The sequence below is a fragment of the Cetorhinus maximus genome, chromosome 1, assembly GCF_964194155.1.
Source record: "Cetorhinus maximus chromosome 1, sCetMax3.hap1.1, whole genome shotgun sequence".
NCBI classification, from domain to species: domain Eukaryota; kingdom Metazoa; phylum Chordata; class Chondrichthyes; order Lamniformes; family Cetorhinidae; genus Cetorhinus; species Cetorhinus maximus.
The window spans coordinates 95711292-95729318 of NC_135879.1; the positions used below are offsets into that span (position 1 = coordinate 95711292).

The 18027-nt window shown below is 44.4% G+C and overlaps 1 protein-coding gene across 3 annotated transcripts in view; it reads left to right on the top strand.

The window, feature by feature from the left end:
* arhgap24 (Rho GTPase activating protein 24) overlaps positions 1-18027 on the top strand; it is a 566765-nt gene that overhangs the window by 402665 nt on the left and 146073 nt on the right. The gene's annotated exons all lie outside the window — the stretch shown is intronic.

Consider the following 18027-nt stretch of genomic DNA (forward strand, 5'->3'; position numbering starts at 1 on the left):
CAACTGTTGACTCAAAGAATACAGGAAAGCTCTCTGCCTTGCCGGCACGCTGACAGCTCACATCAGGGGTTCTGCAAGACTGGGTAAGGGCCGGGGTCTCTGTTTGACCCTTACAAACCAGTGGTGTCAGAGGGAGTAAATCAGGGGCGAGGTGATGGAAGGGATTCCCAAGATTGGGAATACCTGAGTTCCTGGGTTTTCATGGATAGAATTATCAGCAGGTTTCCCCAGCAAAAAGAGGTGTATTGGCCCAGAAAATGGTGCATGTGGATTCCACATCTTGACCTGCAGCTCTGATGATGAACCCTAATCTTTTTGTAAACTTCCTTTCTTTAAAAAAAGACTAGACCTTTTCACAAGACCCTTGTGGAAAATGCTTTTTTTTTTTAGCCTTGTTTTTGGGAATGGTGGGATGGGTCGGGGAGGGGGGATGAAATTACTGATAAATCCCTCTTAACCAGATGAATAACACCTGCGAATAGTCCTTGGAGGCATGTGCGTAAAATAGAGAACCTCCCAATTCCAGTAAGTTTGTTGGAGTTAGTGATAAATGTTCTGGCTTGTGGATTTGCAGGTCAATGTCCTTTGATTTGTTATTCCCTCTCTCCCTCCTTGACCACTTCCTAATGCCTCCCCCTGTTGCATGGCAGGAATTGCGACTTCACGTGAGGCAGGACATTGGAATACCACCATCTTGGACTATTTATTTTAAATGACCTCAGCCCTGAGATAAACAGGAGGAGGGCTTTTTGTTTTTGTGTGACTGTTAACAGCCAGCTACAGATGGCATGGAATTGCTGCTGCCTGCTAGAAGAACAGAAAATGAAGTAAAAAATGAAGGAAGCCGCTTCTAATGAATTATGCCACAATTTTCATCCTCCCCATCTAGGAGGAATGGTGTGGGTGAGGGATTTTAAATGGTGGCCTAATGCCAACCTGGAGCTTGTTAATCTGACAACGAGTAATCTTTCCAGAAATATCTTGCATTATACTCAATGCCAATGACCTGGATTTATTTAGACTGTGAGACTGATTCGCGGTTAGATGAGAATTTTTTTTTTATATTTGTTCATTGGATGTGGGTGTCATAGGCTAGGCCAGCATTTATTGCCCATCCCTAATTGCCCTTGTTCAGAGGGCAGTTAAGAGTCAACCACATTGCTGTGGTTCTGGAGTCACATGTAGGCCAGACCAGGTAAGGACGACAGATTTCCTAAAGGACATTAGTGAACCAGATGGGTTTTTACAACAATCGGCAATGGTTTTGCAGTCATTACCAGACTTTTAATTCCAGATTTAATGTTTGAGGTTAGATTCATGGAAACAGTGTTTTTCAAAAACTGAATGCCAGGCAGCTCCTGCATTTCTATACAGTTTGCCAAGGTTACCATTTGTACTTGTTGGATCTGCCTTTGAGTAGAAGCAGCTGCCCAGCTTACTACACAGTGTTTCAATCTGCTTTATATTTTCTTTAAATATATACTGCAATTGAGCTGAATGGCCTCCTCTGTGCCATAAATTTCTACAATTCTATGAAATAGATCAGAATATTTGTACATGCATGCTTTCCTCTCACAAAACATTGATTTGTGCTTCAAACTATAACTGATGCTTGGTGGCTCTGCCAACTGACATTAAAGGGACATTCTCATCTTGGTCAAAAACAGACAAGCCCTTTGAGTTGTTCTACCCTTTTTCCTTCCTCAACTCCTACTCGATACCTCTCCCAATGGCATAGCAGAAATTGCGATTTCATGCAACAGAGAACACTTAAATGCTACCATATTGTGAATTACATATTTTAAATTCTCCACCCCTAAGATACGTAAGAGGTAAGATTGCATCAAAAGACTAAGCAACAGCAACCAAACTCTGACATGGAGCAAAGAACTGTCACCTTTCACAAAGCTTCCAGCTTCTGTTAAGAAAATGAGCGCAGGTGATTCCTCTACAGAGTAGCATTTCCTGATCACCAGTGGTGTTGGAATTGCTACGTTACTGTACTCCTGCCAAAGCAAATCAGTAAACCATGGCATGGAAGCAATTCTGCCAATTTTCAATGATTACTTTGGCACAAAATCTAGAATTGGGATTTTGTAAATGAGGTGTCACTGGAACTGAGCTGACTTTTCTCTTAATGAATAACATCTGTCAGATAACCAACTCAAATAGTTGAAAAATTGAAATCAATGGTACGTTCTTCTTAATGTTTCATATCATATAAAAATGACTGTAGCTTGCCTCATGCATAGAATTGCTAGAAAGGCATTCAGCTGAGTTATTTGAAACTTAAACAGTTTTTTATAAGTGGTGAATTTGAATGGGTTAGAAGCAAAACGTCAGAGATTGTCAGTTGCCAATGTTTTTGGTGATGACTGTTTCTCTATTGTCCAATGAATTGTGTTGGGTAAATCATAGTTGGTGCAGGATTGTTTTTTTGGAGTTGGTTTTCACAACCTCTCTACAGTGTGTGAGAAATACATTTGCTGGCCTGAGAGTACAATTACTCACTCTGTAGGAGTGACTGGTTTCTTAGTACTGCTTTGTTTGGTTTGGCAGCAGTCTAGCATGTTGGTTTTTTCCCCGAGATGGCTGTAGAACTGGCTGACACATGACCAATATAGTTATGATGAGAACAAAAACAAAAATACCTGGAAAAACTCAGCAGGTCTGACAGCATCTGCGGAGATGAATACAGTTAACGTCTCGAGTCTGAATGACCCTTCAACAGAACTTAATCTGAAATAAAGAAATTGGGTCATTCTGACTCGAAACGTCAACTGTGCTCCTCTCCGCAGATGCTGTCAGACCTGCTGAGTTTTTCCAGGTATTTTTGTTTTTGTTTTGGATTTCCAGCATCTACAGTTTTTTGCTTTTATCATAGTTATGATGAGTCTTTCTGCTCCTCTGTGGAATGCTAGATGTTGCTGACCTCCATTATTACAATCAGGACTGATTGGTGACATTGTTGGAGATTGTGTGGAGTTTTAAAGGCTTTTGTGGAAATAAGACTAATGGAAAAGTACAATGTTTAGAGCTGCCATCAATTTAATTTTTCATTCTATACTTTATTTTATTTATATACGACACACAGTAAAGTGACAGGCAGGAAACACCGGCTGGTCCACCCACCTAGCCTGTCCCATTTAGTCATGAAACCTTCTGCATCACATGCTAGACACTCCTTACTCACTCTGAGGAGAGGTAGAAATGCAGATAAAAACCCAGGCCAATTAGTGGGGAAAAAATTGGGAATACCTCCTCTGATCCTTATAGGCGATCAAACCTAATTTAGGAGATCACATTGTCCCTGGTTGGTATTCCAAATGCCATTTTTAATTATGTAGGATCAGCCGTACTATTCCTATCCCATATTCTGTAATGGTATTTATCATGTACTTCCTGCAATATTTCTTGGCCTGTCTATTTCTGACACACTTTACTGTTGCTATTTGATTGACCGAGTTAGAGACGGAAAGGGCTAGGAAGGGAATTCCAGAGCTTGGGGCCTACTCCAGTGCCATACTGATGGAGTGCTGCACTGTTGAATGTACAATCTTTTGGATGAGATGTTAAGCTGCATGCCTTCAGGGCTGGATTCTCCAGGACAAGGGGTACCCACTCATGGCATGGCTACAGACACTGGTCTTCCACAGGTCACCCTGAGCCACAATTGAACAGGCCATTGGTCTCCTAAAGATGAGATTCTGTTGTCTGAACCGAGCTGCAGGAGCGGTGCCGTAACCCTTGGTCCAGCGAGGGTTTCCCATATCATTGTTGTCTGCTGTACTCTGCACAACCTTTTAGTCAGAGGACTTGGATGAGCCTCACTCTTCATCTGACGAGGAAAATGTGGAGGAGGGGGCAGAACAGGCAGGACAGGATGATGATCCTTGTACCAGAGGCAAGAGCAAATGAGAGATGTGCAAGGGAGACTAGGGACAGTTTAATTCACAGCTGCTTCCTGCAACCATGATGTCATTTCAATGTCTGGCTAATAAAAACTAATGTTGACATGATATCCCCTCCCACTTATTGCTCACCGTCGCCAAATGTCTAGCCTCTTGGTGCGCAGCGCAGTGCACCATCTGAGGAGAGCAGGAGTCTCCGCCTGCCCCCACACAGGCATGCAAATGAGGGTGCAAGCATATACTTTCCGCCTGACCAGCTATCATTTACTTCATCATCGACCCACATCTAAAAATATAACAGCAATTTATTGAAACAGCACTATCAATCCCTCACATATACGAATTCTTAAACCCATGAACTCTGCATCTAGGTGCTCTTAACATGCTTATGTGTGCTTCGAGGTGTAATCCCTGTGCTTACAGCTGGAGTGGAGGTAGTTTGCTGATTGGGTGATTCCATGGCATGGGATGACTCTGGCGGCCGATCTCTGGCTGCTTGAGGTCTACAGGGTCCCAGCATGGTGAGGGGCTCCCACATAGCTTGAAGGACCCCCTACCTCGCTATCGTCACAGCTATTGGAGGTGCTGGGGTCACTGCCAGAGAAGCTGAGGAGCCATTGTCCACACTGTGCCTTGAGAGGAGCCCCCAGATGTGGAAGGCACCCACACCTCCTCCTTTGCAATGCTTACTTGCACCACCCTGCGTACCGGACATTGAGGAGTACCTGGTGGAGAATCGTGGTGCCTCACCCCCTCTCGCCTTGCCACTGCATAGAGATCATGGATGAGGTAGTTGTATGGAAGTCTGTGCATACCTCTGGCATCCATTGGCTGGTCTGGTAGATCTGGCTCTCCATGAGGAATGCCAACCCCTCAGTGGAGGAAGCCTTGCATGCCTGAAACATAGCAGCAGTCATGGCCTGGATGGACTCCTGCTTAGCCTCTGGCAACTCTGCCAAATGTTCTCTTACCTGTCACTAAAGCTCCAATAGGTGTCATGTTGCCAACTCCAGAGGCCTGTCATCAGCTTGGAGCTCAGAATGGGCCTGCTCTGCTACAGCCCTCCGACTGTCAGTGTCCTCGGTTGTCACAGTCTCCATCAACTGCTCGTCAGCTTGTGACCTTGCATTTAATCACAAATGCATGCCCATTAATGTGAGAATTTCTGCTCCGGTGAAGGATGCAGGGGAACGATGTGGTGTTGCAAGCTCTAAGGAATCCTCCTCCTCCTCCTTTTCCTAGGACATGGATGCTGCTGGCAAGGCCAGCATTTGTTGCTCATTCTCTAGTTACTCTTGAGAAGGTGTGAACTGCAGTCTTGAACCACTGCAGTCCATCTGTACAGGTACACCCACAGTGCTGTTAGGGATGGAGTTCCAGGATTTCGATCCAGCAACAGCGAAGGAATGTTGATATATTTCCAAGTCAGGATGGTAAGTGGCTTGGAGGGGAACTTCCAGGTGGTGGCATTCCCATGTGTCTGCTGCCCTTATTCTTCTAGATGGTAGAGATCATGGGTTTGGAAGGTGCTGTCGAAGGGGCCAAGGCAGGTTGCAGTGCATCTGGTATATAGTTCACACTGCTGCCACTGTCTGCCGATGATGGAGGGAGCAAATGCTTAAGCCGGTGCCAATCAGGTGGGCTGCTTTTCCTTGACGGTGTCGAGCTTCTGGATTCTTCAGAGGTGGACTAAAGGCTCCTGGTGTCAGCGGCTGACCATCTTTCCAGCGTTCAGAAACCTCGTGAGAGAACACAAACAGTTACTGGTAAGGGTTTCACTTCTCTTCCTCTCAACTGTGTCTGCAGTGAATCTCCTTTTGTCCAGTGTTGGGCACATGAGCTCAATGCTTCCTCACTCTCTTCGCTCTCAAGGGTCTTTCCTGTGCAGCCTGGAGGATAAGCTACAGAGAGTCAACACTAAACTGCGGGGCCACCCGGTGTCTTCCCTCAGGCATGTTGGCAGCAGCTTCCAGGTCTGCTCCTTGGGTTTGGTTTCTCAGTTGGGCCACTGGGTTCTGGGGTTTCTGGTACAGCCATGAGTTGAGGGGTCTTCCATACAACCAGAAGGGATGAGGAGTCTTGCATGCAACCAAAGGAGTGAAGGGTTTCCAGTGCAGCCAGAGAGGGTAAGTGGTCTTCCATGCAACCAGAGGAGTCTTCACCCAGTTGCTCAGATTAAGGCAGCACTGCGTGTAGGTCTGGCAGCCCTTTATCGATGGTGCCAGCACCTTTTTAGGTGATGTGAATATTGATGCCTTGCTGGCTGCAATGCCGTGACCTTAATTTGCCGGTCACTGCGCGATCGTGGTTGGCTATTTGCACCCTATCCATTCAGCAACAGCACCCACTTCCGGTTTTACCTCTGATACTCGGATGCAGGAATTAAATTCAGCCCTGAGTGTATTGCTACTTTTAGAAGAGAAAGAAACCAAGCAAGAATTAAAGTTTTATCTTTGGGCATTGATGCATTGTAAACCTTCCTTCCAAGAGAATGTGATGACTCTGATTTTCATTAACATTCGGTGTAGTTTTATCTCAAACCACAGCTTCTTTAATTAATGAATCCATATAACTGCTCAGTAGTACAAATTGGCACTGAGTTACAAACCACAGACTACAGAGTAAATGCAAACCTGTATTGTTGATTTATATGTTTTACTATGCTTAATTAAGTTTCGAAACTTGGAACTTAACTCCTGAGAATGTTGATGTTATTCATGTTTTTGTTCATATTTTGTTCTGATTTGGCTTAAATGTTTTAACAAAAAAGAACCTCAAACATATAGGCCTATATGTGGATCATATTTCTCTCTCCATCCCGCTTGTTTTGAATGTATTTCCCATAGACCTCATGTTATCTGATTGCTGAGATAGTCAATCAAAAAGTTATTGATGAATGAAATGAAATGAAGAGAGAGAGAAGTATAGTGCCAGTAGAAAGAACAGTTTTTGTGCCGTCAAATGAGAATGAATATGGTTTTAAAACATTTTTGAAGGCCTCTGTGCGAATAAAATGGAAGCGTCTAGGAGATTCTGTGGAATCCCTATGCTCGCTGAACTACATCGGCTCCCAGTCGAACAACGCAACTTTGAAATTCTGAGCCTTGTTCTCAAAACCCTCCATGTCTTGCCCCTCCCTACTTCTGTAACTTCCTCCAGCCCCACAACACTCCAAGATATCTGTGCTCCTCTAGTCTGGCCTTTTAAGCATCCCTGATTTTAATTGCTCCACCACTGGTGGCCATGCCTTCAGCTGTCAAAGCCCTAAGCTCTAGAATTCCCTACCTAATCGTCTTCACCTCTGTACCCCTCTCTTCTCCTTTAAGACACTCCGTAAAAGATAACTTTGTCCAAATTTTTGGTCAGCAGTCCTAAAATCTCCTTGTGTGATTCAGTATCAAATTTTGTTTTATAATGTTCCTGTGAATTGCCTTGAGACATTACACGATTAAAGATGCTATATAAATACAAGTTATCTGTTTGATTTACTGTCATACTGGAGTTGATTAAGCCAATGGTAGTACTTAAACACAAATAACATTTTAACTTATACTTGTTAAATATTTACAGCCAGCAAATTACATCCAAAATATTGGAATAGACCAGAGACCTTTAGTGAAACTAAAAACCAAAGCCCTCGAATAGCTCCAGACTATTTTACTACACAAATTATTAATTAGTTTATAGTTAAAACAATGTTCAGTTTGGACACTGTACATTATAGGAAATATTTTAAGGCCATGAAGCTGGTGCAAGAGAATTCCTTGGCAAGGTGATGCCAGGGATGAGACTTTAAATATGAAAAGAAACCAGGAAAACTTGGGCTCTTTTAATTAAAACAGGGAAGATTAAGAGGAGATCCATTACAGGTACAGTGTCTCAAATCTGGCTATCCAAAAACCAGAGTTGTCTGAAAACTGGACACTTTTTAAGCTGCCATGCATCAATTTTAATTTGTTATTAAATGAGTAAAAGAATTTGGCTCGGTGCTGCGTTGGCACGGAGGCACACCAAACTAGTTACCGGCTTCATGCGCAGGCCTTTACTCACACTCCAAGTGGGACCATTGACCCCAGTTGGCCCAGCTTGGCACCCAGGTAGCTGCAGTTCTCCGGTCGCTTGCCCAGCATGCCTGTCCTTTGAATCCAACACAGCCTGTGAGCCCCAGCCTTACTTAACATATTATTGAATTGTTTTCAAATGTTACTTCTTCACTATTATATATTCCTTTTTTCAAACTTTAATAAAAAGAAACCTATTCACTTGATTACATCTGTCTCCTATTTATTGAATTAAGGTTATTTTTCTATCCGAGAACTGGCAAGGTCTGAAAGCCTGCATGGACTTGGTCCTGAGTCTTTCGGTTTTCAGACACTACCTGTATGGGTGTCCAAAATTTTGGAAGGTTTATATGGAGAGACAATTTCCACTGGTCAATGAGTCAGCAACCAGAGAGCATAAATTTAAGACCATCACCAAGAAACAGAGGCCTGGAGATTTTTTTTATACATTTGTACAATGTGGTTAGAACACACAATCCTCTACCAGTAGTGGAAACAGAATCTGTAATAGCTTTTGAAAGGGATGTGGATAAATATTTGATAAGGATGTGAATAAATATTTGAAAGGGAAAATTTGCAAGCATGTAAAGCCCTCTGCTATGACATTGCACACTGGGAGTCGAGAATAAGCATAGCCTTCAGGTATAATATGCTTAGAGGGTCGGGGATGATTGGATCTTGGCATGCGGATATAACTCATTATAAAGCCCTCATTATAAAGTTCTACATTCTATCTCTATTTTGATGTTCCTATTATCAAATCCTATATCCACGTTTATGGCTGAAACAACCTTTGTAAGATTGTCAAACTGTAATTACACTCCAGTGCCAGTCCTGCTCCCCTGTCCAACTCAGTTAAAAATCAATAGTTTCCAATTAGTTTTCCATATACAAGCAAGTTAAAACATTCATGCCACTAATACAAGTAATTAGCAAGTTATGTTAAAATTGGCCATGCATTCTGGGATATGAAGTTTGGAACCTAAACTGATTTGCTAATCTTTTAAGATATGGTAATCGCCATGACTTACTCGGTTCTGCCACTTCAACTGTGGTTACTCCGCATTTACAGAAATAATCTTAGGATCCAATTCAATAAGTGTAGCATAACTAGAATATAAATCCAGAGTTCTACATTGCCTGTAATACCTTATTGTATTTGATGACTTCAGTGTCCATCATCCAGAACGGCTCGGTAGCACCATTACTGACTGAGCTGGCCGAGTCCTGAAGGACATAGCTGCTAGACTGGGTCTGTGGCAGGTGGTGAGAAACCAACAAGAGCCTCATCCTCACCAACCTGCCTACTGCAGGTGCATCTGTCCATGACCGTATTAGTAAGAGCGACCACCACAAAGTCGTTATGGAGGCAAAGTCCCACCTTCACATTGAGGATACCCTCCATCATGTGGTGTGACACTACCACTGTGCTAAATGGGATAGATTTCAAACAGATCCAGAAACTCAAGTCTGGGCAACCATGAGGTGGTGTGGGCCATCAGCAGCAGCAGCAGAATAATACTTGAAAATAATCTGTAGCCTCATGACCCGGCATATCCCCCATTCTACCATTACTATCAACCCAGGGGATCAACCCTGGTTCAATGAAGAGTGCAGGAGGGCATGCCAGGAGCAGCACCAGGCATACCTAAAAATGAGATGACAACCTTGTGATGCTAGAACTCAGGACTACTTGCGTGCCAAACAGCATAAGCAACAAGTGATAGACAGAGCTAAGCGATCCCGGAATCAATAGATCAGATCTAAGCTCTGCAGTCCTGCCACATCCAGTCATGAATGGTGGTGGACAATTAAAACAACTCACTGGAGGAAGAGGCTCCACAAATATCCCCATCCTCAATAATGGAGGAGCCCAGCACATCCGTGCAAAAGATAAAGCTGAAGCATTTGCAATAATCTTTGGCCAGAAGTGCCGAGTGGATGATCCATCCCGGCCTCCTCCGGAGGTTCCCAGCATCACAGATGCCAGTCTTCAGCCAATTCGATTCATTCCACTGATACCAAGAAACGGCTAAAAGCAATGGATAGTGCAAAGGTTGTGGGCCCTGACAATATTCTGGCAATAGTACTGAAGACTTGTGGTCCAGAATTTGCCATACCCCTGGGCCAAGCTGTTCCAGTACAGCTGCAACACTGGCATCTACCCAGCTATGTGGAAAATTGCCCAGGTATGTCCTGTCCACAAAAAGCAGGACAAATCCAGCCTGGACAATTACCGCCCCATCGGTCTAATCTCCATCATATGTAAAGCAATGGAAGGGGTCATCAACAGTGCTATTAAGCGGCACATGCTTAGCAAAGGCCTGCTTACTGATGCCCAGTTTGGATTCCACCAGGGCCCTCAGTTCCTGACCTCATTACAGCCTTGGTTCATACATGGACAAAAGAGCTGAACTCCCAAGGTGAGGTGAGAGTGACTGCCCTTGAAATCAAGGCAGCATTTGACCGAGTGTGGCATCAAGGGGCCCCAGCAAAACCGGAGTCAATGGGAATCGGGGAGACAACTTTCCACTGGTTGGAGTCACACCTAGCACAAAGGAACGTGGTTGTGGTTGTTGGAGGTCAGACATCTCAGTTCCAGGACATCACAGCAGGAGTTCTTCAGGGTAGTGTCCTCAGCCCAACCACGTTAAGCTGCTTCATCAATGACCTTCCTTCCATCATAAGGTCAGGAGTGGGGATGTTCGCTGATGATTCCACAATGTTCAGCACCATTTGCGACTCCTTAGATACTGCAGCAGTCCATGTTCAAATGCAGCAAGACCTGGACAATATCCAGGCTTGGGCTGACAAGTGGCAAGTAACATTTGCGTCACACAAGTGTCAGACAATGACCATCTCCAACAAGAGAAAACCCAACCATCGCCCCTTGACATTCAATGGCATTACCATCACTGAATCCCCCACTATCAACATCCTGGGGGTTACCATTGACCAGAAACTGAACTGGACTAACCATATAAATACTGTGGCTACAAGAGCAGGTCAGAGGATAGGAATAGTGTGACGAGTAACACACCTCTTGACTCCCCAAAGCCTGTCCACCATCTACAAGGCACAAGTCAGGAGTGTGATGGCATACTCCCCACTTGCCTGAATGAGTGCAGCTCCCACAACACTCAAAGACAAAGCAGCCCACTTGATTGGCACCCCATCCACAAACATTCACTCCCTCCGCCACCAACGCACAGTAGCAGCAGTGTGTACCATCTACAAGTTACACTGCAGGAATTCACCAAGGCTCCTTAGACAGTACCTTCCAAACCCATGACCACTACCACCTAGAAGGACCAGGGCAACAGATAGATGGGAACACCACCACCTGGAAGTTCCCCTCCAAGTCACTCACCATCCTGACTTGGAAATATACTGCCGTTTCTTCACTGTCGCTGGGTCAAAATCTTGGAACTCCCTTCCTAACAGCATTGAGGATGTACCTACACCACATGGACTGCAGTGGTTCAAGAAGGCAGCTCACCACCACCTTCTGAAGGACAACTAGGGCTGGGCAATAAATGCTGGCCCAGCCAGCGAAGCCCACACCCCTTGAATGAATAATAAAAAAAAGTGCTGTAAATTCTGTTTCTCCTGAATCAGTCTAGATTTACAAAGCTTAGGCTGGTTATATCAACCAGTTGAAACAAATTGTAGGTGAACATACAGTTTGTGCTATGTTGCATTATGCACACATTTCTGAAAATAAATTCCATTGCCCATGGATTACAGGGCACAAACATGAGATCCCCTCTTCTCTTTTCTTTCGGCAGTCCCTTGGGGTGGAGAATGCCTTGCTACCACTTTGATTTAGTGGGTTCTGAGCTGGCTGATAAGTGCAATATACAATCTGTAGACTCTACCACATGCAGGGCTTGGAGTTGCTTGGAGGTTTGTGTGCTTTCTCTGACACCTCAACTTTACCTCTGCACGTTCATGATGAAGCCTCTCGATGTGTACAGTGCCTTCCCAAATGAACCTTCTCCATTTTGTTCTGTCACAAGCCAAGGACTCCCAAGAGTCAGCTTGAATGTTTGATCCCTTCAGGGATGCTTTGAGGACATCCTTACAATGTTTCTGTTGTCCTCCTGGAATTCTCCTGCCATGACCAAGTTCTGAATAGAGCAGTTGCTCCAGGCGTCTGGTGTCAGGCTTACCGAATGGTATGTCCTGCCCAACAGGTGCTGGTTTTGTGAGTTTTTAAAATATATTCATTCATGGAATGTGGGTGTCACTGGCTAGGCCGGCATTTATTGCCCATCCCTCAATTTGTGCCTCCATTCTGGGCAAGTTAGCTTGGGAGAGGATGCTGCTGTTGGAACTGGCTTTCTTGCCACCAGATTTGGAGGATCTTGCGAAGGCACCACTGGTAATACTTCTCCAGTACTTTGAGGTGCCTGCTGTAGGTTGCCCAAGTCTTCAAATCCTATAGGAGCATGGAGATCACTGCTGCCTAGTAAACTATGACCATAACCTCAGGTTTGAGATCCTGGTCCTCAAATACTCTTTTTAGTCAGCGGAAGGCTGAGCTGGCACGTGGAGGTGATGATGAACTTTGTTGCCTATGGCCTGGATTTTCACCCCAAGTCGGGAGCACAGAGTCAGGAGAATTCCCGGCTCCGTGAACCTGACCTTTAAAAATGGCTGCCCGGATGTTGGATTTGCAGCCTGGGGGGCGGGCTGGATTAGAAGCTGTTCCAGGCAACTCCGGAAGGACGGATGAGGCTGCTGGGTGCAGAGGTGGACTGGGCAGAAGGCCTGCCTTGGGGACCTGGCACTGTGTACAAAATTTTAAAATAAAGAATAAAACATGAAAAAACCTCCAGCCTTCACCACACCACTCCCCCCAACACACACCCCCCATGGCCCATTCATGCTAATGCATGCTACCTCATGCCCTGTACCCACCATGGCCCCTCATACAACTCTACCTCCCATATGGCCCAGTATAGCCCCTATGCCAACTTAGTTCCTACTCATAGAAACATAGAAAATAGGAGCAGGAGTAGGTCATTTCGCCCTTCGAGTCTGCTCTGCCATTCAATATGATCATGGCAGATCCTCTATCTCAACGCCATACTCCTGTTCTCTGCCCATACCTCTTAATCTTACTCATGCCAACCCATGCCCCCACGAACCACGCTTTGTCCTTACACCTACCATGCCAACTCACCCAGTATCCACCATGGACAGACCTCAGGACCAATGCAGAGATGAGATAAAATATAGTTTGAAGTGAAACCTGCAACAGATACTATATTGAAAAATGCACTCTCTTTAATAAAAACCTATTTGCTACATTTGCATTCCTTCAACTAAATAAAGCCTTTTTAACTACAACAATTCATTCAAGTGCACTACCCCGTATAACAATAAGCATTGGAATTCATAGGCCCACTTCAAAAAGTCTTTAACAGCTTGTAGCTGTCAATCAAATTATGAAATGGTAGGCATGCTACTGTGATAATGGATAGTTGCAAAATCAGTCATGCAGCACTAATCCAGTAATGGAAGCCTTCAGGCTTATGTTGCAGGCTTATCTCTTCTCTGCATTTGTCCTGAGGTCTGCCCATGGTGGATACTGGGAGAGTTGGCATGGTAGGTGTAAGGACAAAGCATGGTTCATGCGGGCATGGGTTGGCATGAGTAAGATTAAGAGGTATGGGGAGAGAACAGGAGTATGGTATTGAGATAGAGGATCTGCCAAGATCATATTGAATGGCAGAGCAGACAGTGAAATAGTAAGAAATGTTTTTTAACACTCCAAACATTTTTTCCAAAGATTTAAAGGGCAGGACATTTAAATGTCTTGACCACTTGACAGCTCCCTTTGACAGGTACTTTCAACAGTTCCTTTTGAAAATAGGAATTGCCATGTTCGGGGGTGGGACTTATGATTTTCAGACACTTCTGCCATTTTTGCCACAACGGGAGGCTCTCTATCATAGTGGAAATATGGGCCTCTGCCTGCCTTCATCGAGAGGAGGCTTCCTATATATGGAATATGGTCCACATTTTTCAAGATCTCACCATTGATCTTAATCAAAGGGGGGAGTTGGAAGTTGGTGAAATACTGCAGATAGCTCCACATTGGCACTATGGCATTGTACTGTACTGACTGCTCAGATGCTTTTTTTCCACCAAATGTCCTTTGAATGGGAATCTGTTCCAGTTTCAGTTGTGATGGATAACAGTAGAAGGGGATGGAGCGGGAGGAGGGTGTTGGTCATGGGGCGTAGGCAGCTGATCTGGACAAATGGTGCTTCAGTTCAGCTATGGCCTTGTTCAGGAAGATTTTGTTGATATATAGCCCTACGATCAAGGTCCACTGTTGGGTAATCATCGCATTTATAAAATGACACCTTGCATATGTGTTGGTACGAATAAGTTAATCAGGCAGATTGTGGCAACTTTTTTAATCACAGTGCAGCATAATTTGCATAATCACTTCATTACCTGAAGATAGGGTCTTTGAGGCTTCAGAAGCTTGGTGGTGGCTGGGGGGAAAGAAAGCGATATTAATCTAACTGAAATTAAAAGCATTGTGCTGCCTATTTATGACTAATACATCAATGACTCCTGTTCAGACCTTTGTGCTTTCAGTAAGCAGCTTGCTGTCTGAGCCATTATTGAACAGTGAAAACTTCTATCATTTCTTCTTTTTGCTCCAAGACAATAAAGCAGATTGGAACAGTATTAAGTAATATTTCAATTCTGCTGTTAAAACAAGCCCTAGAGGAAGCCATTTCATTCATATTAAACTAAACTGTCATGTCATCTACTACATGAGCAGAACTCTTATGTTATTGCTCACAGGTACTCTGGGGCCTGGAATGAACATTCCGATCTTACCGTAGATTCTGTTTTAGCCGAAATGTGACAGTGTTTTGCCAGTCGTTGTAAAACCGAAACATTCACTAAAGCAATGGATCATGTAGCTCAAGGTGAAAACATGACTAATACTAAAAGATGCACAGTTCATAAGTATAACATTTGTTGAACTATGCACCCATCACCAACTCAATCTCTAGACCCTTTTCTGGCTTTCTAAAGCCACTACCCTTAAATAAAAACAAAAAACTACTGCGGATGCTGGAAATCCAAAACAAAAACAGAATTACCTGGAAAAACTCAGCAGGTCTGGCAGCATCGGTGGAGAAGAAAAGAGTCGACGTTTCGAGTCCACATGGCCCTTCAACAGAACTGAACTTCTGTTGAAGGGTCATGTGGACTCGAAACATCGACTCTTTTCCACTACCCTTACTTGAGTAAGGAAATTGTTCCCAGGTAGCATTGACTATCTTCTTCATCAGAGTGGTACCTGTGGTAACTGAAGATAATATGAAGAAAATTTTTCCGCCCACTTCAGCCTCTGGAAAACTTGGCCCTACCTCGGCATTGCAAATAACCCTGGAACTCATTTTTAAAATTAATTCATAGGATGTGGGCTTCGCTGGCTGGGCCAGCATTTATTGCCCATCCCTAGTTGACCTTGAGAAGGTGGTGGTGAGCTGCCTTCTTGAACTACTGCAGTCCATGTGGTGTAGGTACACCCACAGTGCTGTTAGGGAGAGAGTTCCAGGATTTTGACCCAGCGACAGTGAAGGAACGGTGATATATTTCCAAGTCAGGATGGTGAGTGACTTGGAGGGGAACTTCCAGGCGGTGGTGCTCCCACCTATCTGCTGTCCTTGTCCTTCAAGATGGTAGTGGTCTTGGGTTTGGAAGGTGCTGTCTAAGGAGCTTTGGTGAATTCCTGCTGCTACTGTGTGTCGGTGGTGAAGTGAGTGAATGTATGTAGATGTGTTGCCAATCAAGCGGGCTATTTTGTCCTGGACAGTGTTAAGTTTCTTGAGTGTTGTGGGAGCTGCATTCATCCAGGCGAACTCAGGACAAGACCTGCGTCTGTGGGTAAGGGCGGGCAGGGTTTCTGTTTGCCGCATTGATGCTGATGGAATACAGCTCCAGAAAATTCCAGGCCACTAACTGCACTTACCAGAAGATCCCGAGTTCAAGACCTACTATGTGCTGAGGGAACTGATCTCATGGAGATCCATGATAGGTGTGTGGCTGTTACTTATAGGTGGTTGGGTTAGGGAGGAGGGAAGTTGGTGAAGGTTCCTCTTCCTGAGTTACCATCAGCAATCCCTACTGGAAAGTGCCTATGTGCAGAAATTACAGGAAGAGATGATTAGGGTTACTTGTGAATGCCTTACATAGTTGAATGCCCTGCTAGCACTTGCTGCCTGAAAATGAAAAATATCGATTTGAACAAGGAGCAAGACGGCTGCTGGTGCTCTGGGAATTGTACCCAGCAAGATTGGGGCTTTTAGGAAAAGAGTGAAGAAAATCTGTGGAGAAAAATACCGTGATTTGATCACTTTTGCGCACTCTGAGCTAGAACACTGACCTTGCCTTCATCGTCAAGCATGTTTTTTCTGTTGCACTGTTAGCTTATTAAGTTCTACATTAGCCACTCTGGGTCAGAATTAGAAGTTGCTATATAGACAATGTAGTGGAATCTGTCCTGCAGTGTAATCAAGGTGAGTTCCACAGCACCAGCAGCCACGTCTATTTATGGAAGCACTACAAATAGAAGTGGCTCTGTAATAGAAACTCAATATTAGAGTGAAAAGCATGATACAAACCCCACAGTGGGTTATACATTCCGTCTACACTTGACAATTTGACAACGGCACATGAATTTTCAGTTATTCTCCTAGCTTTTCTCTGTGTTATGAAATGTTGCAGAGCAGGAACATGGGGTAGATTTTTTGACTGTGGGACAGGATACAACAGGCAAAGAGTGAGTCAGCAGTCTGTTTTACATCTCTTCTGAATTCTATCTCAGTTGACTTCCATGGAAATAAAAACTGGCGAGGCTTAAAGTGGGCTGCCGACTAGCTAGTGGCCATTTCACTCTATCATACAAAGTCAAAGTACCTAGTTTTGTGCAGTTCACGTATTTGAATTTGAAAAGCTGCCTCCCACTGGCTGACTGGAACCTATAGGAAGACCAGAAGTTGGCTGGGGAACACAAAAGCTGAATGTGAAGCTGTTGACCCCAGAAACATTGATAAACTTGAAAGTTATTACACAGGTTGGAGAACCATGAAACCCCCTTTTCAGGCCCTAATGCAATAGTGGGAAGCGATCAAGGCAAACATCAAGAGATTCTTCATCCTCAAAGGTGTTCAGAAGCTGAGAGAGAGAGACAACCAGGGAAATGTACCGACTCCAGAGAAACATACAGAATCTGCTCTTGTTGCAGCTGATGGGGTCGATGTCAAAGAAGATCCTCGAAAGTGAAGAGCCAGCAGATCTCGCTCTTTGCCTCGAGGTTTCCAAGATCATCTTGTGGTCCAGAGTCCCCACCCTGGAGCAGGATGAGATGTGCTTGTATTTCTTCTTCCAAAGGGTTCACAGAGATCAGTAACCTCGACCTGAAGGAAGAAGATGGCTGGTTGACACCACCACAGCCTAACACACTAATATTTTTATGCCGGGCGATATGACATAAAACCCACAGAGAGGACAGCCTCCCAGCCCTTCCTATCCTCTCTCATGGAGGGCTTAGACAACAGTACACGAGAGAGCCTGAACTAATTACTAATTCTGGACAAGCTGGCAAAGGCTTTCAGGTCCTTCCAAGTTGAGTAAAACTCTCAGAGGAGATGGTTTATTGACTCTGTGGGACTGGGTCGGCCTAGACCTGCTGGAGGTGTACAAGAGTATGATTCTGGCCTGCAGCATGTCAGAATCCATGGGAAAAAGCATCATACCAGAAATAGAGGGTAACCTAGGGGCTAAAAAGAATGAGGGTATTAAGATCATTAATATCAGCAGGACCTGGTGACCTAAATCCTAGGGTTCTAAAAGAGATAGCTGCAGAGATAGTGGATGCACTGGTTAAGATTTTCCAAAATTCCCTAGATCCTGGAATGATCCCTGCAGATTGGAACCAGTAAATGTAACACTGCTATTCAAAAAAGGAGGGAGAGAGGAAACGGGTAACTACAGTCGAGTTAGTCTGACATCAG